This window comes from Triticum dicoccoides, chromosome 5A, assembly GCF_002162155.2.
Source record: "Triticum dicoccoides isolate Atlit2015 ecotype Zavitan chromosome 5A, WEW_v2.0, whole genome shotgun sequence".
Lineage (NCBI taxonomy): Eukaryota > Viridiplantae > Streptophyta > Magnoliopsida > Poales > Poaceae > Triticum > Triticum dicoccoides.
Genome location: NC_041388.1, coordinates 599918396 through 599939823, shown reverse-complemented (window position 1 = coordinate 599939823; position 21428 = coordinate 599918396). Strand labels below are relative to the sequence as shown.

General features: G+C 43.5%; 1 long non-coding RNA gene across 1 annotated transcript; it reads right to left on the bottom strand.

Moving 5' to 3' along the window:
- Positions 1-20391: 20391 nt before the first annotated feature.
- Positions 20392-21102, bottom strand: LOC119298022. The gene is made up of 3 exons (XR_005145789.1): positions 21029-21102; positions 20514-20572; positions 20392-20423 (listed from the first exon to the last, which is right to left on the bottom strand). It is a non-coding gene; the product is annotated as an uncharacterized LOC119298022 (long non-coding RNA).
- Positions 21103-21428: the final 326 nt, after the last annotated feature.

Genomic DNA, 21428 nt, shown 5'->3' with positions numbered 1-21428 from the left:
AGGAAGTCGAGTGAGCACATCTTCATGGTCGAGTAGATGATGTTTTCTCTTCGACTGCTTCTGATTCTTTGTCGAGATGTCCTTGGGGAGGGTATGTTGGACAGATCCATGACCCTACCCTAGGTACATAGCTTCATCAATTACCGGATAATGTTTCCCGGGGCCCGAAGCTGTCTAAACCCTTGTCTGGTGGTTTGTTCAAGTTCGAGAGCTTGGGAGAGGTCTGAGATCTCATTAGCGTAATCACGCTCATGACCTTCCATTTTATCAATGGTGACCTCATGCTCCTCAAGACGAGATTCCAACTCATCAATATATTTCTTGCCCTCAATGGCAATGGACATGATTTCCATGAAGTTGGAACGAGCAATTTTATTTTTATTAAGAGCTTTAAAAACCATTTCCCCCTTAATTTTTAAGGAGGCAACATTATCATTCTCTTCATCATTATCCTTATCATCATTAGCATCAACATCATCATCAAGAGACATATTGGGTTTCAAAGTAGGAGATACCTTTGAAGCCTTAGCCATAAGGCAAAAAGCAATAGATGATGATGTAGGATCCCTTGAAGCACCATTTAAAACTACATCTTGTTCCATTGAGTGTTGGGTTTCCTCTACTTTGTTAGCACCACAACTCGAGGAAATACAAGCATTTTTATCATAGCAACAAGATATAGCAAGCATATCATCATGAGATTTAGTCAAACAATTTCTACAAGATATGCACGGACTATCAACACAAGCATGTGAAACATGTATGGTGCTCGAAGTGTTAAAGTCCAAAGAAGAAGCATTGCAATAAGATAGTGATGAAGGATCATCCACAATAAGCATACTATCATCATTGCAATGACCAACACTACTCACCATATCATTACCTTGTGGCAAACCACATGTAGGTGAAGTAGAAGAAGTTGAGAAGACTATACGTCCGGATGTGGAGGGAGAACAATCATCCCCACAAAACTTGGACACGCCATATTTATCTTGAAGCTTTGTCCACAACTCATGAGCATCCCGGAACGGCATGAGTTGAAATATAACTACATTGCTCAAAGCATCGAAAAGCACATTAGAAGCTTGAGCATTGAGATAAGAGTTTCTCTCATCCTCTAAAGATAATCTTTGGGGATCCTTTGGAGGAGAAAAACCCATATCTACAATTCGCTCTAAATTTGGGTCCATGACCCTAAAGAGATTAAGAATGCGAATTACCCAAACATCAAAATTTGTGCCATCGAAAGTAAGAGTGTCAGAGAATCATAATCCCCTAGTTGACATCCTTACTCTCTAGGCGGTTAAGCCCTATAAAGAGAGAAGAGGCTCTGATACCAATTGAAAGATCATGGATGTCGCCTAGAGGGGGGGGTGAATAGGTGCTTTAAACTAATTACGGTTTAGGCTTGAACAAATGCGGAATAAACCTAGCGGTTAATTTGTCAAGCACAAAACCTACAACAACTAGGCTCACCTATGTGCACCAACAACTTCTGCTAAGCAAGATAGACTACTAGGTGATAGCAAGATATATGATAAGAAACAATATGGCTATCACAAAGTAAAGTGCATAAGTAAAGAGCTCGGGTAAGAGATAACCGAGGCACGCGAAGACGATGATGTATCCTAAAGTTCACACCCTTGCGGATGCTAATCTCCGTTTGGAGTGGTGTGGAGGCACAATGCTCCCCAAGAAGCCACTAGGGCCACCGTAATCTCCTCACGCCCTCGCACAATGCAAGATGCCATGATTCCACTAAGGGACCCTTGAGGGCGGTCACCGAACCCGTACAAATGGCAACCCTTGGGGGCGGTTACCGAACCGTACACTTTGGCAACCCTTGGGGGCGGTCACCGGAACCCGTCAAATTGCTCAGGGCGATCTCCACAACCTAATTGGAGACCCCGACGCTTGCCCGGAGCTTTACACCACAATGATTGAGCTCCGAACACCACAAAGGTTGGGGTTAACTCCCCAACGACACCACGAAACTTCACCACAATGGAATATGGCTCCGAGGTGACCTCAACCGTCTAGGGCGCACAAGCACCCAAGAGGAACAAGCTCAAGGGTACCAAGCACCCAAGAGTAATAAGCTTCTTAACTTGTAACTTCCACGTATCATCGTGGAGAACTCAAACTGATGCACCAAATGCAATGGCAAGGGCACACGGAGTGCCCAAGTCCTTCTCTCCCAAATCCCACCGAAGCAACAAATGCTAGGGAGGAAAATGAGAGGAAGAACGAAGAAGAGAACACGAAGAACTCCAAGATCTAGATCCAAGGGGTTCCCCTCACATAGAGGAGAAAGTGATTGGTGGAAACGTGGATCTAGATCTCCTCTCTCTTCTCCCTCAAGAACTAGCAAGAATCATTGGAGGGGTTGAGAGTTAGCAAGCTCGAAGAAGGCAACAATGGGGGAAGAACACGAGCTAAAAGGATAAGGTTCATTGGGGAAGAAGACCCCCTTTTATAGGTGGGGAAAAATCCAACCGTTATGCTCACAGCCCGCACAGAGCGGTACTACCGCTCCAAGGAGTGGTACTACCGCTAAGGCGGAAGTACCCCTTTGAAAAACAACAGCGAGGAGGCAAAAGGCCAGAAGAACCGCCGGAGCGGTACTACCGCTCGTCCTCACGGTACTACCGCTCGACCTCACGGTACTACCGCAAATGGTAGCGGTACTACTGCTTGCGAGCGGTACTAAAAAATACATCCGGGCCTACCACTGCAAGACTTGGGACGAGTTTTTGGTCCGTAGCGGTACTACCGCTGTAGGAGCCGCGGTAGTACTGCTCTGGAGCGGTAGTAAAAAATTACATCCGCTCCAATTCGCGGTAGTACCGCTGCAGCCTTTTCAGAACACCAAAACTGCCACAACTTTTGCAAACGGACTCCGAATTCGATGAAACCAAGTTTGTTGGAAAGCTAGAGACAAGTGCTAACACAATCTTCAAAGAAATATCAATAAGAAGCAAATGAGAAAAGGCCCATAAGAAAATGGTGAGAACACTTCCTCGGAAAAGACCAGTAAAACCTCCAACACCGAAAACATCATAGAAGATGCATGCGAACTCCGTTTTCGATGAACTCAAGCTTGTCATCAAGATGACCATAAGCTCTAAGACTCACAAAGATAACCAAACAATAACCAAGAAAGATGATGCAAGGATGCAATGGTTTGAGCTCTCTACTAATGATACGATCAAGCTACCAACTTGAGAGCCCCCCTTGATAGTACGGCAAACGATCCTATAACCCGGTCTCCAAACTACCACCATGAGACCGGTAAAATAGAAAACCTATCAAGGGCAAACCTTTGCCTTGCACATGGTCCACTTGAGCTAGATGATGACGATCTTGACTCCCTCAAGTTGGACCACCTTTCTTGATTGCGTTGGCTCGATGAAGACTAGATGATTGCTCCCCCATAGTACACTATGGGTGAGCCACTCTTCGGCACATCTTCAAAAGTCCATTGACACCACAATGGATGGCAAGCTTCAAGCACTTGATCTCTTCGTGATTCTCCACTTGAAATTGCACATGGCAATCTTGGTGATGATCACCACTTGATGTCATCCTTCCCATGGGTTGTATGATATCATCCTCTTGACGCAAGCCCATGGACACGTACCTAACCCCACATAGACTCTCACATAGACCATGGGTTAGTACACAAAGTGCAATGGACAATGCTTACCATACCATGGGATCACTTGATCCCTCTCGGTACATCTTCTACTCTTTGTGAGTTGATCAACTTGATTCACTCTTGACTTAGTCTTGATCAACCTTGAATCTTTCCAACTCTCTTCGTTTGGATGATGTCTTGAAGGTAAACATGAACACACAATCTTCTTCTTCAAGACATGCTTGCAATAAGCTCAACTCTCAAATGACCAATCTTTGGATAATTCCTTGAATAGCACCTTGGTCGACACAAACTCTTCTTGAAACCAACACATGTACTCCAAGAAAAGCCTATGGACAAAACCTTCAAATATAACTCAAGGAAACCATTAGTCCATAGAGATTGTCATCAATTACCAAAACCAAACATGGGGGCACCGCATGTTCTTTCACTTATCACACCCTATCATCACGTGGTGTCTCGGCACGACGAACTTTAGCAACGGTGCATACTCAGGGAGAACATTTATGCCTTGAAATTTAATAAGAGATCATCTTATAATGCTACCGCCGAACTACAACATCAGAAACCACAACACGGTATTGTGCCTTTGATCTCCATCTCCAAAACACCGTCATGATCACCGTCGTCACCGGCTTGACACCTTGATCTCCATCGAAGCATCGTTGTCATCTCACCAACTATTGCTTCTACGACTATCGCTACCGCTTAGTGATAAAGTAAAGCAATTACATGGCGATTGCATTTCATACAACAAAGAGACAACCATATGGCTCGTGCCAGTTGTCGATAACTGTGTTACAAAACATGATCATTTCATACAATAAAATTTAGCATCATGTCTTGACCATATCACATCACAACATGCCCTGCAAAAACAAGTTAGACATCATCTACTTTGTTGTTGCAGGTTTTATGTGGTTGCTACAGGCTGAGCAAGCACTGTTCTTACCTACGCATCAAAAACCACAACGCGGTATAGTAATTGCTTTTTGATCTTCAGAAAGAACCCTGTTCATTGAATCTGATTCAACTAAAGTTAGAGAAACTGACACCCACCAGCCACCTATGTGCGAAGCACGTTGGTAGAACCAGTCTCGCGTAAGCGTACGCGTAATGTCGGTTTGGGCCGCTTCATCCAACAATACTGCTGAATCAAGAATCAACTAGTGACACAAGCAGTATGTATATACCCACGCCCACAACTCCTTTGTGTTCTACTCATGCATATAACATCTACGCATAGACCTGGCTCGGATGCCACTGTTGGGGAACGCGGTAATTTCAAAAAAAATTCTACGCACACACAAGATCTATCATGGTGATGCATAGCAACGATAGGGGAAGAGTGTTGTCCACGTACCCTCGTAGACCGTAAGCAGAAGCGTTATGACGACGTGGTTGATGTAGTCATACGTCTTCACGATCTGACTGATCCTAGTACGAAAGTACGGTACCTCCGCGATCTGCACACGTTCGGCTCGGTGACATCCCACGAACTCTTGATCCAGCTGAGTGTCGAGGGAGAGCTTCGTCAGCACGCCGACGTGATGACAGTGATGATGAAGCTACCGGCGCAGGGCTTTGCCTAAGCACTACAACGATATGACCGAGGTGGATTATGGTGGAGGCGAGCACCGCACACGGCTAAGGGATCAATGATCAACTTGTGTATTCTAGGGTGCCCCCTGCCCCCGTATATAAAGGAGAAAGGGGGGAGGCCGGCCGACACTTGGGGCGCGCCAAGGAGGGGAGGAGTCCTCCTCCTAGTAGGAGTAGGACTCCCCCTTTCCTAGTCCAACTAGGAGGAGGAAGGGGGAAGGAAGGAGAGGAGAAGGGAGAAGGAAAGGGGGGCGCCGCCCCCCCCCTTCCCTAGTCCAATTCAGACCAGAGGGGGAGGGGCGCGGCCTGCCCTGGCCAGCCCTCTCTCTGTCCACTAAGGCCCATGTCGCCCATTAGTTCCCCGGGGGGGTTCCGGTAACCCTCCAGCACTCCGGTTTTCTCCGAAATCACCCGGAACACTTCCGGTGTCCGAATATAGCCGTCCAATATATCAATCTTTATGTCTCGACCATGTTGAGACTCCTCGTCATGTCCGTGATCACATCTGAGACTCCGAACTATCTTCGGTACATCAAAACACATAAACTCATAATAACGATCATCACTGAACGTTAAGCGTGGGGACCCTACGGGTTCGAGAACTATGTAGACATGACCGAGACACGTCTCCGGTCAATAACCAATAGCGGAACTTGGATGTTCATATTGGCTCCCACATACTCTACGAAGATCTTTATCGGTCAAACCGCATAACGATATATGTTGTTCCCGTTGTCATCGGTATGTTACTTGCCCGAGATTCGATCGTGCGTATCTCAATACCTAGTTCAATCTCATCATCGGCAAGTCTCTTTACTTGTTCCATAATGCATCATTCCGTAACTAACTCATTAGTCACATTGCTTGCAAGGCTTATAGTGATGTGCATTACCGAGAGGGCCCAGAGATACCTCTCCGATACTCGGAGTGACAAATCCTAATCTTGATCTATGCCAACTCAACAAACACCATCGGAGACACCTTTAGAGCATCTTTATAGTCACCCAGTTACGTTGTGACGTTTGATAGCACACTAAATGTTCCTCTGGTATTCGGGAGTTGCCTGATCTCATAGTCATAGGAACATATGTATAAGTTATGGAGAAAGCAATAGCAACAAACTAAACGATCATCATGCTAAGCTAACGGATGGGTCAAGTCAATCACATCAATCTCTAATGATGTGATCCGTTAATCAAATGACAACTCATGTCTATGGTTAGGAAACATAACCATCATTGATTCAACGAGCTAGTCTAGTAGAGGCATACTAGTGACATTCTGTTTGTCTATGTATTCACACAGGTACTAAGTTTCCGGTTAATACAATTCTAGCATGAATAATAAACATTTATCATGATATAAGGAAATATAAATAACAACTTTATTATTGCCTCTAGGGCATATTTCCTTCGGTGTGTGCAAAGTTTCATGACCATATGACATTGGTCACTAGTAGAAAAAGGGTCAAATGTGAAGCACATTAGTGCCGGTTTGAATTTGAGCCGGCACTAATGTGTGCATTAGTGCCGGTTCCAACGGCTAGCCGGCCGCTCTCATTAGTACCGGTTCGTGGCGAACCTTTAGCACCGGTTCGTGCCACGAACCGGTACTAAAGTGAGTGGTGGCAGGATGTTGTCAGTCCAGGGCCCCTCCAGCACCTTTAGTACCGGGTCATATCATGAACCGGTACTAAAGGTCGTCCTACATAGACCCTTCGTCCACCCGAGCTCGCTCTGTTCTTCCCCTTTCCCCTCTCCTCTCTGTTCTTTTCCCTCTTCCTCTCAAGCTCATCACACATTTTGCCCAAAATTTGTCAAGATTTGAAGGCCCCCATCCATTCAAATGATCACAAAGGTTAGCAACTTTATCCTTTCATCTCTCATTGCTAGATTAGCTCGTGCAATGCTTTATATTGTGATTGATTTTTGAGTTTAGTAATTTGGGAGGAATTATATATATGTGCTAGTATTTGATTTATATGCAATTTGAGGTCAAAAATAACACTTAGTTTGCATATGTAGGTGTGGTTTACTTAGTACCTTCTAAATCTCCGTCGTAACCACCGTCGATCACTCGCAACGTCCCGTCGCCGGCACCACCTTGTGGTGAGCCTCTTGTTCATGAAGTTTTATATAAAAAATTGATGTTTGTGTGATTTGGATATATAGTTACTCGTATAATTATCTTACCCATACGTTGTTTGTTATACATAGTGCCATTGTTTTGATATCTGTCCCCGTCAGCCCTCGTCTGGGTTATGATTTGGATGTGGTATATTCTCTTTTAAAACTATTCATTGCATTTCGTGTTTATGACAAATTATGCCCATCAAGTTGACATAGATATTTGTATGTAGGAGGTAGTTGAACCGGAAATTCCAACCGACCCTATTGTCGAGAGGTTAAATTTAGTTGAAAGAGAAAACGAGGATTTGAAGGAAAAATTGAAAAGAATTGAGGGGGAGAAGATGGAATTGGAGTTGCACGTTGCCGATGTCGTCGATGATCATAAGATTAAGATGGAGAAAATGCGCTTGAAGATTAGAAAATATGCCATTCATAGTGAGGCTTGGTATCATTATGATGTTGGATCAATTGTTACCTTAGTTGCGATCTTGATCGCATTTGTTGTTGCATTTAAATTCTTTAGCTAGAGAGTTATTTGTTTGTTGCATTTAAGTGTTGTATGATGTTTATGTATGAACTTTATGTATTGTATTAATTTGGTGTTTTCGGTGCTTTGTATTGAATATGAGCCGGCAATGGATGTACGATGACCGATGCTCTCCCGAGTTCATTAATGGCGTGCGTACTTTTCTCCTTGCGGCAGAGGCAAACAAGCGGGCGGATGGTTTTATGCCTTGTCCATGTGCTGGCTGTAAGAATGGTCACAATTACTCTACGTCAAGAACCATTCACGTCCACCTGTTTGAGTCTGGTTTCATGCCCCACTATAATGTTTGGACCAAGCATGGAGAAAGAGGGGTTATGATGGAAGACAATGAAGAAGAAGAGGACGACGACAGCTATCCTGGCCATGGGTTCCCTGAATACGATGATACAACAATGAGGGAAGAAGCTGAGCCGGTAATGCGGGAAGAAGCTGAGACGGCAATGCGAGAAGAAGCTGAAGAAGAGGCATCGGATGAGCCCATTGATGATGTAGGTCGGGCCATTGCCGATGCAAAGAGAAACTGCGCAAGTAATTTGGAGAAGAAGAAGTTTCAGCGCATGTTAGAGGATCACAAAAATTTGTTGTACCCGAATTGCGTAGGTGACAAGAAAAAGCTGGGCACCACACTGGAATTGCTACAATGGAAGGCAAAGAATGGTGTATCTGACAAGGGATTTGGAAAGTTGTTGGTAATGATAAAGAATATGCTTCCAAAGGACAACGAATTGCCCGAGAGTATGTATGAAGCAAAGAAGGTTGTCTGCCCTCTAGGGTTAGAGGTGCAGAAGATACATGCATGCCCTAATGATTGCATCCTCTACCGCGGTGAGTACAAGGATTTGAACGCTTGCCCAGTATGTGGTGCATTGCGCTATAAGATCAGCCGCGATGACCCTGGTGATGTCGAGGGCGAGCGCCCCAGGAAGAAGATTCCTGCCAAGGTGATGTGGTATGCTCCTATAATACCACGGTTGAAACATTTGTTCCAAAACAAAGAGCATGCCAAGGCGATGCGATGGCACAGAGAAGACCGTAAGAAAGATGGAAAGTTGAGAGTACCCCCTGACGGGTCACAGTGGAGAAAAATCGAAAGAAAGTACGGGAAGGAGTTTGTAGATGACGCAAGGAACGTATGGATTGGTCTAAGCGCAGATGGCATTAATCCTTTTGGGGAGCAGAGGAGCAACCATAGCACCTGGCCTGTGACTCTATGTTTGTACAACCTTCCTCCTTGGTTGTGCATGAAGCGGAAGTTCATTATGATGCCAGTGCTCATCCAAGGCCCTAAGCAACCCGGCAATGACATTGATGTGTACCTAAGGCCATTAGTTGAAGAACTCTTACAACTGTGGAATGGAATAGGTGCACGTGTGTAGGATGAGCACATGGGGGAAGAATTTGACCTAAAGGCGTTGCTATTCGTGACCATCAATGATTGGCCCGCTCTCAGTAACCTTTCAGAACAGACAAACAAGGGATACCGCGCATGCAGGCACTGTTTGGACGATACCGACAGTATATATTTGGCTAATTGTAAGAAGAATGTGTACTTCGGACATCGTCGATTTCTTCCGAGCAGGCATCCCGTAAGAAAGAAAGGCAAGCATTTCAAAGGTGAGGCGGATCACTGGACGAAGCCTCGCCACCGTACTGGTGCTGATGTACATGATATGGTCAAGGATTTGAAGGTGGTCTTTGGAAAGGGTCCTGGTGGACAACCTGTTCCGAATGACGCTGATGGACGCACAAGTACCCATGTGGAAGAAGAAATCTATATTTTGGGACCTGCCCTATTGGAAAGACCTAGAGGTCCGCTTCGTAATCGACGTGATGCACGTGACGAAGAATCTTTGTGTGACCCTGCTTGGCTTCTTGGGCGTGTATGGGAAGACAAAAGATACACCTGAGGCACGGGAGGACCAGCAACGTATGCACGGAAAATACGGCATACATCAGGGTCATGCAACCTACGCTCTTACCAAAGAAGAGAAGGAAATCTTCTTTGAATGCCTGCTCAGTATTAAGGTACCGTTTGGCTTCTCGTCAAATATAAAGGGAATAATAAACATGGCAGAGAAAAAGTTCCAGAACCTAAAGTCTCATGACTGCCACGTGATTATGACGCAACTGCTTTCGGTTGCATTAAGGGGGCTTCTACCGGAAAACGTTCGATTAGCCATTATGAAGCTATGTGCATTCCTCAATGCAATCTCTCAGAAGGTAATCGATCTAGAAATCATACCAAGGTTAGAGAATGATTTGGTGCAATGTCTTGTCAGTTTCGAGTTGGTGTTCCGACCATCCTTCTTCAACATCATGACGCACGTCCTAGTTCACCTATGTGAAGAGATTAACATTTTGGGTCCTGTATTTCTACACAATATGTTCCCCTTTGAGAGGTTCATGGGAGTCTTAAAGAAATATGTTCATTACTGTGCTAGGCCAGAAGGAAGCATCTCCAAGGGCCATGAAAATGAGGAGGTCATTGAGTTTTGTATTGACTTTATTCCTGACCTTAAGCCGGTTGGTGTTCCTGAATCGCGGCATAAGGGCACACTGGATGGAAAAGGCACGCTAGGAGGGGAACAAATAATATGTATGGACGGACATTCTCTCACTGAAGCACACTACATAGTTCTACAGAATTCCGCCTTGGTGGCTCCGTATATGGATGAACACAAGAATTTGCTACGCTCCAAACACCCGGAGCGGTCTGATCACTTGATTACACGTGAACAAACCAGGAGTTCCGCCAGCTGGTTGCAGACACGTACCATGCATGACGCCTCTATTGAAGATGACCTGTACTTGCTGTCCCAGTTACCATCTTCGAATATAATGACTTTCAAAGGTTACGAGATAAATGGTAATACATTTTACACGATCGCCCAAGATAAGAAGAGCACCAACCAAAATAGTGGTGTCCGCTTTGATGTAGAAACCAAGACGGGAAAGGAAACATATTATGGTTATATACAGGACATATGGGAACTTTACTATCGACGTGGTTTGAAGGTCCCTTTGTTTCGGTGCAAATGGGTCAATATGACACGAGGCGGGGTAACAGAAGACCCGCAGTACGGAATGACAACAGTGGATCTCAACAATCTTGTGTATGCAGACGAACCATTCGTCCTAGCCAATGATGTGGCACAGGTTTTCTATGTGAAGGACATGTCTACCAAGCCGAGAAAAAGAAAAGATAAGGAAGCGAATGCATCGTACGATGAGCCAAAGCGGCACATAGTTCTTTCTGGGAAGAGAAACATCATGGGAGTGGATGACAAGACAGACATGTCAGGAGATTATGAAAAGTTTGATGAAATTGCTCCATTCACAATGAATATTGACCCGAGCTTCCAGTTAAATGATGAAGATTTTCCATGGCTACGGCGCAAAGGGACACACGCGAAGAAAAAGTTTCACACCCAAAGATCTGGGATGTGATCGGCTTCACTATCATCACTTTCTTCTGTGTTTCACACCCAGGAGGGAATCTCTGTAATAGTTAGGGTAGCTAGTTATGTGTTTTGGCATTTGAAACGCGAAGAAATTTTATGTGCAAGCAAATTCTTTCATGCATTTACTTATTTTTTTAGCTAAATGACCCTGAAATTGAAAAGCATTTCAAATGAACTCAGAAAAGATTGAAAGTTGGCACGGTATCATAATTTCACCCACATAGCATGTGCAAAAAAGTAGAGAGGGTTACCGCAAAACTGGATGCACTTCGTGTACAAATGGACAATCTCTTTCGAAGTATCAGGGTTTCGGACAAAAACTCATGCGTTACAAAGGCATTTCATTTTTTAAATAACCTAAGCATTACCAAATTGAATATAATGATAAAACACACTATATTAAACATAAGAAAAAAGAATCACTGAAAAATCTATTTTCAAAGTTAAGTTATTCACAAACTAGTGATTCACACAAATTTCAAATAATTCAAAATTTAAACTATTCAAATTTGTAAACTACCGGTTCTAACAGAAAGTTTGTAATTTTTTGTACCTAAAGCAAAAATATTCACAAAGAAACTCTAAATACAGCAAAAAAACAACTCAAAAATAAATAAAACAAAATTAAATAAAGCAAAAAATAAGAAAAAAAGCCCACCTACTGGGCCACAGCGGCGTGCATACGACTAGAAACCCAAATTCTAGTTGGGCCAGGATGCAGGCCCACTAGCCCAGTAAGCCCAACAGGGCATCGCAGCAGAGGTAGGCCCAGAAGGCCTGCTTAAGAGAGGAGCTCGAGACAGCAGCGATGGCGGGGCTTATAAGCAGGTGCGAGTGCCCCTCGGCTAGCAAGGTGGGACTAAACTTCTGCGCCCCTCGCCTGGCAGCGCACACCCTTTAGTACCGGGTCGTGGCTCCAACCGGTACTAAAGGGGGGGCCTTTAGTACCGGTTGGAGCCACGACCCGGTACTAAAGGGGGTGCGGTTCCCGCCGCTTCGCCTGGCCAAAACAGACCTTTAGTACCGGTTGGTGGCTGCAACCGGTACTAAAGGTGGGTTCTATATAAGAAAACACTTCAAAAAATTTGTCAGTTTCTCATCTCTCCCTCTGCTTCTTTCTCCTCTGCCCCATCGCCGCCGCCCCTCGTCGTCGCCCCGTCGCCACCGCCCCTCGTCGCCGCCCCCATCACCGTCCCCGTCGCAGTCCGTCGTTGTCCCCGTCGCCGTGCCCCGCGCCGTCCTCCCGTCGTCCCCGCCCGGCCCATCTCCGTCCCCGTCGTCACCATCCCGTCCCCGTCGCCGTCTCTGTCTCCGTCCCCGTCCCCGTCGCCGCCCCCCATCGTCGCGCCTCGCCGGTGAGCTCCTGCCCCGGCCGCCAACCACACACACACACATTGTTATAGAATTGTAAGCAATCTTTCTGTTTTTTAGTTATAGAATTATTATAAATGTTAGTTTTAGTTATAGAAATGTTAGTTATATAGAAATATTAGAAATGTTAGTTATATAGAAATGTTAGTTATATTAGAAATGTTAGTTATATAGAAATGTTTTTTAGTTATAGAAATATTAGAAATGTTAGTTTTAGTTATAGAAATATTAGAAATGTTAGTTTTAGTTATAAAATTTAGAATTTTCATATATGAAATCACAATCCATCATTTAAAAATGTTACTTTACTTTTGCGGCATATAGTATTTGTTGTCGACGATGCCCGGCCCGCATCCTCGCCGTCGACCCGTTCGCGACGACGTCCTGCTTCAGAGGACCCATGTTCGGGACTGGGCTCCGCCGGGCTGGCACTGGGAGGTGCTACCTTCAGGGGCGCGACGCTTGGTGAGGAACCCGGCCCCGGGTCCCGTCGTCGACCCTCGTCTCCTTTGGTGGCGTTCGCGTGGGCCACTTTCGGTGCGAAGGGAGCCGGCCCCGCCGGAGGTGGTACGTCGCCGTGTCAGGGAGGAGGACGAGCACGTCCATCACTACATGGCTGCTATGGACGTCAGGTTCTCCAATACCTGGCAGGTTCTTTGGGGAGATCACCCGAGCTATGATCCAGTGATGGTTCCTTCACTTTGGTTGTCCACCGCCTAGATTACTCTCTAGTATTCGATCTTTATTAGCTAGCTAGTGATGTATTCGATATATAATATTTGAGATGATTTATTCGAGATTATATATATTACTAGTAAGATGCCCGTGTGTTGCATGGAATAACTATGCATGTGTTCAGATTGACGTATGTCGGGTCATCCCATGTATGTTATCAATATGCTTTTCCAAATATTCAATTATGCTCCCGAGCTTACATACATCCAAATGAATAGTAAATGCAAACAATATAGAATTTTTCAGTATTACACACACGCACATACACACACCATACGGGCTGGGCATTAGCCACCCAAACCCAATACACACACGCACATAGACACACCATACGGGCTGAGCATTAGCCACCCAAACCCAACACGCGTAAACAACTACTCCCTACATCATCCTTGGTAACATGAACAAGAGCATCGTCAACCAGTAACCTAACAAACTGCAGTTAACTCTCATACAGAAAAAAAAGATATTGTACACAGAATCCCAAAATAGACCAACACAGGAGAGCACAAAAAGGACGACGACGACTACATCGCTAGTCTCATGACCATGGGGTTCCAGCCATGTCGACGCCCATACACTTCCTGCACCACCATCACCAGCTTGCTGGATCTATGTCACAACAGTCCTCAAAGAGCTCCTTTCTACAAGGTTGCTCAAGATGTTAGGAACTGACAAACACACAAAACTACATTGTTTGGATCCCCAGGACCTTCTTTTAGTCGTTTGCTCAAAACCATCTATGATAACAATGTTGGCCCTCGAGCTCTGGCTTCATCCATCTTCTCACCTAAAAGGAAATCAGGTAATCAGTACTGCATATATATAATGGTCTGTAGAATATTTAGAGAAACGAAAAAACAAGGAGCTTGTAGAGGGTATGTACTCTGTAGTATATTTAGGCAAAGGAAAAAACATTGAACAACACTTGTACATTTTGTACGGAAGCAAAGAAACAAATTGTTAAGTAAAAGATGTTTTTGAATCATATGTATTTAGAAGGGGTGAGTGCACATGCTTGTAGATACAAAAATATTAGTATTGGACTACTTGTAACTTTCTTACATCAATCAGGTTTCTGCGAAGAAAAACAAAATGCCAATAACAGACAGAAAGGAAACAAATATTCGGGGTGTGCCCTAAAAATTGGATGTGGAGCTACCAACCAAATGAAATGCATTGATGACAAAGCAACCTGCTGTCGGCATTGTTTGAATTATTACTATTATTTTTAACAAAGGGAGTAACAAAGGAAACTACTAAAAACAATTCAAACACACATATAATTGTTGTTACAAAAAATCATGAACACTAAAGCAAGTATCTAAGTTGTCTTTCCATAAATCCTCCACATGACCCTAGTTAGATAGATATAATTTTTACGGCAACCAAATTGTACTTAAGTGATTTATACCTTGGACTACATGCTGAGAACTTCTTTGTAGACTATGTTCTTTGTAATATTTCCAGTGGAGTTGGACTGGCCTTCCTTTTTTTATCCAGTACAGTAAGAATCTTCATATTACTTCTAGATGTAGCTCTAGAAAGAGCAACATAGAGCTGCCCGTGTGAAAATACCGGTTCAGGGAGGTATACACCAACATTTGGTATAGTTTGTCCTTGTGTCTTGTTAATGGTCATAGCAAAGCTAAGTCTAACTGGAAACTGCTTCCTCTTGAACCTAAATGGAAACATCTCATCGTCTGATGGGCAAAGAGGAATTTGAGGAAGGAACACCCTCTTACCAGCATGCTGGCCCAACACAATCTCAGCATCTATTGCATTCCTCATGAATCCTCGGACAATCAACCTTGTCCCATTGCACAAACCACTTGTTGGGTCAATGTTGCGTAACAATATAATAGGGCAATTAATTTTCAGCTTTAGGATATGGGGAGGTAGCCCATTAGGTGTTAATGAATTCAAGAATTCTGCAGGGTAGTAGTTGTGTGGATCATCCTCCGCGTGATCAAAACTATAGTATATCATTTCCTCCCCAGGAAACCTCTCAATCATTTTCATGTTAATCTTGTCAACGTACTCATTCCGAGTTGACAAAATTGCTCGGGACGTTATGTAATTTGGATCCAAGAGGTTTTCTTCTAGGGTCATCTGGAAAACACTGTCAATAAGCTTATCAATATCAGTGGCGTCGCTGGTGTATGATACACAAATCTCATCTGGAAGCCGTATGTAATCATCATCCACGGTATCTTCACTGCCATTCCCAACACGAAGAAGGTAATCAGCAAACCATGGATCGCTCTGAGCCCTCATATTACACAAGTCTTAGTTGTCTCATATTCTCCCAAAGGTAAGACTTACGCAGCGTCGCGTCAGTTATTTGGGACCGTTTTCCCTTACGAACAACAGGAAGCACTTGTCTGAAGTCTCCCCCAAACACAATTGTCTTTCCACCAAACGGCAGGTCAGGTCAAGCCATGATGTCCCTCATGCTATTGTCAAGGGCCTCGACCGCCTGCCGCTTTGTCATGGAGGCCTTGTCCCAAATTATGAGGGACACCCTCATAAGAAGCTTAGCTGTCCCACTTTGCTTGGTGAAACTGCAGACCCCACCGTCTTCGGTGTTCAATGGTATTTTAAACCTTGAGTGTGCAGTCCTCCCTCCAGGCAAGATGGATGCAGCAACGCCTGATGTCGCTGTTGCAACAGCTATTTTACCCTCGGCACGTACTTTTGCAAGTAGTGCTTTGTACAGATAAGTCTTTCCCGTGCCTCCGGGTCCATCAACAAAGAACACACCTCCTTGGCCACTATTGATGGTCGCAAGTATCTCATCATATGCATATCTCTGTTCTGGGTTTAGGAAAGATGACAAGCCAAGGTGTTCTGGCTCCACCTCTATCATGGACTCCTCTATGATCTCCCTAGCCTCATTATCCGAGGCATCATATGACTTGTCAATTTCTGGGAGAGGGAATGATGATATGTCCTTATCCATCGATTCAAGCATATTCTTTATATCTAATAATGCCATCTGCTCAACTGCATGGGGGCACATTTGTGTTAGTCGATAGTCTTCTGTCATAGCTTCCATGTGTCTGTCCCATAGGCCACGCACATTGATGGGTTCACAAAAGACCAATATAGTGGCAAATAGCCTCCAAAGGGAAGATGGCATATGAAAAACCTTAGCCTCATCAAGACACTCGTTGATAGTATTATCTGACTCGATAAGACCCCTCCTTTTAGCAGCTTCACGGAATGTCGAGTAAACAATACCATTCACTGTTCTAAGGTCTTGGAAGGATGTAGCACCTGTGACATGGTTTAGAAGCACTCTAAGATAATACCTCTCCCCTTCAGCTGGATGTGCAGACACAATTCTCCCAATCTGTGTGTGTTCATCCCTCCTTTTCCAATACTTTCCACCTGACATCCAAACAAAATAAGATGGGAAATCCTTATATAAAATTCCTCGAGCCAACTCATATTTCTTGTTTGCCTCAAAATACTCAGTTAGCATGGTCTTGGAAGCTCCTTCTTGAGAGAGGACATCATTCAGATTTGCACCCGCTGGAAATGACACCATGTGCATATTAGGGAGGTGGAGTTGGAGTTGTCTAACAGATGGAAATATCTGACTAAGGTCAAAACCATATATCCTCCATAATGCTTCTGGTGGAGTAACCCACCTGGAATCTCGGTATTGCTTTATCTCATCAATGTTCCTATCACTATCCACCTCATCGATAGAAACAGATGCTCGATCATGCCCCTTATATATGTATTTAAAGAGGTACTTTACAACTTTTATGCTTGAGCAAACCTTGACATTGATGTGGCAATTATACCTTCTTAGTAGGTAAGGATTATATGGAACAACCCACCTATTGTCTAACTCTTGGCCACGTACCTTTGCATGGCGTCCATCATCTCTCCTCCTATATATATGGGATATGAGTCCTTTCCCTGAAGGGCTGACACATTAAATGGTCGTGGATAATAGTTCTTGCAGCTACCTTTCTGCATGCACATGTTCTTGGGGTTTAGGACTCCACACGGACCACGCATCATGTGCTTCACGACCATTTTGTACAACTCAGGATACTTGGATTTGTCTGGCAATTCAGCAGATATGAGACAGCCATATTGCTTTGGGCATGTTAGCTTGTACCTCCCCTCCATGATTAGGAGGAAATGAGCATGTGGTAGACCTCTTTTCTGGAACTCAACTACATACACATATGCTGCTACCTTACCAAGAATGTGCCTTTTAAAAAGTTGTATCTTGAGGTCTTCCAACTTTGCTCGAAATACTCATACAATAAGATCAGGACGATCCTGTGGGGTTTGTCCAGGCTCTAGCTCACTAATTATTTCATCCCAATTAGGGTTGCAAGTCATGGTTAAAAAAATATCTGGCTTCCCATACTTTTGCACCAAGGCCATGGCATCAAGGTATCTTCGTCTCCTATCTCTTCTTCCCCCAATAAATGATGAAGGAACTATAGTCCGTTTGCCCACTTCATCCGCACGGTTTTCCCCAGCTTGAAGGCTATCGACAACACCTTGGTATAGATCAACACATATTTGTTTCTGGTGTTTTCTTATATAGTCCAATCTTGAGCTTTCAACCTTGATGTACATATCAACCACATATTGTTGGGATAGTCGTTTACCGTATAGCATGGTGTTAAATACACCACGACGCATTTGACACTTGTAGCAATAGTAGTCTCTAACAGAGACGCATAATCGACTATTTGTATATGAACCTATAAAATGAGAGATAACAAAAGGATAATATTGGGAATCAGGAAAAGTAAGTACAATGAGGATAAACAACATTAACACATGTTATTTTCGTTATATGAATTACCTAGACTCTGTCGACCACTGCGACGAGACTGAAGCGTCTCATTCAAGCTAACACCATTATTTGGGATTTCAGGATGCCAACCAATCTCCCCTCTTGGGAAGAATAAAGGGTAAGACAACGGATCATAACATCCATAATATGGTTGGATGTTATATCTCTTGTTGTCGTTTCCGAACAATACTATGCTACGCTCAAAGTACTTACAGAGTTCACTACCCTCAACCCAAATAGCTGCAACCTCCGATGATATAGGCACATTATACCTCCGTTGGTCCAACCTCATGTCGGTGTTCAGTTCAATACGGTATTCCTCAAGGTCATCGACTCCACCTAGATTCCTGAACGTTTCAGAATAAGGATTATCCTTCAGGATGTCAACAAGCCTTCGAATGACATCTCGGTCTAGGTTCAGGGAGCGCCGAAACCTATGTTGTAAACCGGGATCGTCATCATAGAAGTAGAGTTCCAAATGCTTTGTCCCATCTTGAGTTGGACCAAATGAGAAGATGTTGTGGTAAATCTGACCGTGAGCTCGAAACGTATAGACTCCTGACTTCATGTTTGTGTATCTGTTGTCCAGACTGACTCCAAGGGTAGTGAATGAAAAGTGTCCATTGAAGTATCGAATGTTATCCCTAAAATGCACGGCATTGGGATCTGAACTTGTGTATAGCATTTTAAGTTCCAAGTGTGGTTCTAAGTGTGCCAACTTAACTTTTCCAGACCGGCAACAAAATCCATTTGTCTCATACTGGAACCTCTTTGCACCACAATGCTTGCAATCAGGTTTAGGTGCCAGCGTGTGAGTACTTACAGGTATATTCTCGTAGACACGATCATATGGATCAGGAACTGTTGTAAATGCATCCATCATGTCATCACAGTCTTCATCATCGCCTACATATACATGAGATGAATAGTGTTATATAGGTCTTGCAGTTTTTGTGCAATACATGTAGGGAAGTAAGGCATCCACGACAATGGCAATACCTTTGCCAGCAAATATGAAGTACTCATCATCTTCTTCTTCAGACTGATTATCGTCCGCAACAAAGCTTTCTGTTGGGGAACCTAGACATATGAAGCCATTGGGAGCCAATAATGAATTGTCCATTCTAAGTTATAAGGATGGTTCTGAATGTGTGTTATAATATAATCAGTAATGAAAAGAAGGCATCCACACCATAAGCATACCTGTGTTAGTGAAAACTCTGTGATCCTCTTCCACCGCTTCAGGTATGCTTTCAAGATTACATGTTATTTCAATGATAGTGTAAAATACCGGCTCAACCTTTGAAAAAATTGGTGAGATAAATGAATGTGTATGTGAGAATTACCTTGAACCATAGCAGAAGTTTGTGCCAGCGTACTTGGGCAGCTAAAGACATAAGAGCTTGATGATAGATGTCCCACCAATGAACCTTTAGGGCACTGCATTGCGACAGAATCCTTATAGAGGGTATCTCGTTTGGCTGCGTAGCTTGCTTTACGCTGAGCTAGGAGTGCTTGCCGCTCTTCGGGTGGTAGGCTTTTCCTACGTGCTCGCTGGCGTGCATTTCTTTCTTGCCTCTCATCTAGCGTCAAACTTTGCCTTCGTGCTCGCTGGCTTGCATTCCTCTCATCAAGTGTCATGCGTTATCTTTTCTCTCTTCTCTGTGCATTAATCCTTTCCTTCTCATTTGGTGTTAAATTTTGCCGACGTGCTCTCACACGTTCTCGCCTTGCTTGGATTTGTTCAGGGGTACGGCTAGCATATCTTAGTGCTTCGCGTGCACGCTTTTGCCCTACAGTATTTTACGATGAATTAATTAAGTGGGTAAACAAAATTACATAAGCACACACTTTCGCCTTATAGACTTACCTTTGGAACTTTCTCCTGGCTCCAAGTACTCAATTGATGTCAGCATACCATTATTAGTAGGAAAAATCACAGCTGATTGGTTTGTCACTTCATCATCCGAAGAAGACGAGTAACTCAAATGCGTCACACAAGTCGGCTCGCGTATAAATAGACCTGTCTAAGTCGGTGGCATGCCATTGGGCCTAGTTCTGTGGGACTTATTATTGTCATCGACCACTGTGTTATTTAAAGTTGAACCAATAGTCAGATTATACAAATATATGCAAAAAGATTGTTCCGCCAAGCGATAAGGGACAAGATAGCAACCTTTTTGTTTTCCTTTATTGCTTTGTTGGCACGAGGATTGTAACATTTGGGCGCAAGACCTGATTATTTCTCCCCAAAACAGAAGAGTATGAGGTTAGCCAAATGAATTAAAAGCTCAAAACACAAAAGCCAATAGGAATGTTATATGTAATCTAACAAGAATACTATTCTTTGCCAAAAGACAACATGATATTTTGTTTTAAGCCAACGACATGTATGATAAATTTAGAGCAATTTATATTTAGATCTGAAATTGCACATATGATAAATTTCATCATCATCAAGTAACAATATGAATAAAACAAATGATATGCACATGTATGGTAGCCAAAAACTACAAATCAGAACATAGTAGTATACAGAAGTGATCAAGTATGAATTTTTCACAGCATTTCCATAGAACCTATCACAATAGTTTCCAAGCATGTCTAATAATAGGCTTCACAACTTCCAGTCAACAGTGGGAGTATGAAGCATGATGCACTCGCACATACTGAATATTCATCCTAACTCACCCAGTATGTCCTGACCTTGTGATTATTCAGTTTCACACCTAAATCCAAGGGTTTCTCCTGGAGACTTCTAATTTTTGAGCTTGATGAGTATCTTTTGGACCTGCCATGTGGATCGTCATTTTAACAATCAGTGATTCGGTGAGAAAAAAATTTCAATTGTAGTTGGAGCTTCCACTGAGTATTTATGTGCATATTTAGTACCAATGCATATTTACTATTTGGTTAACTTAAGCAACTATACTTCAAGATTTCAATTGTAAGAAATATCACAATACAAGTATAATGTGGTACTACAAAAGTATAACATCAATTGACAAGGATGTGGCTAACCGTGGTCCAGCAATCTATGCCAATAGATGAATAAAAAAATCAAACTGCTATTATATTCGCTAATTATCAG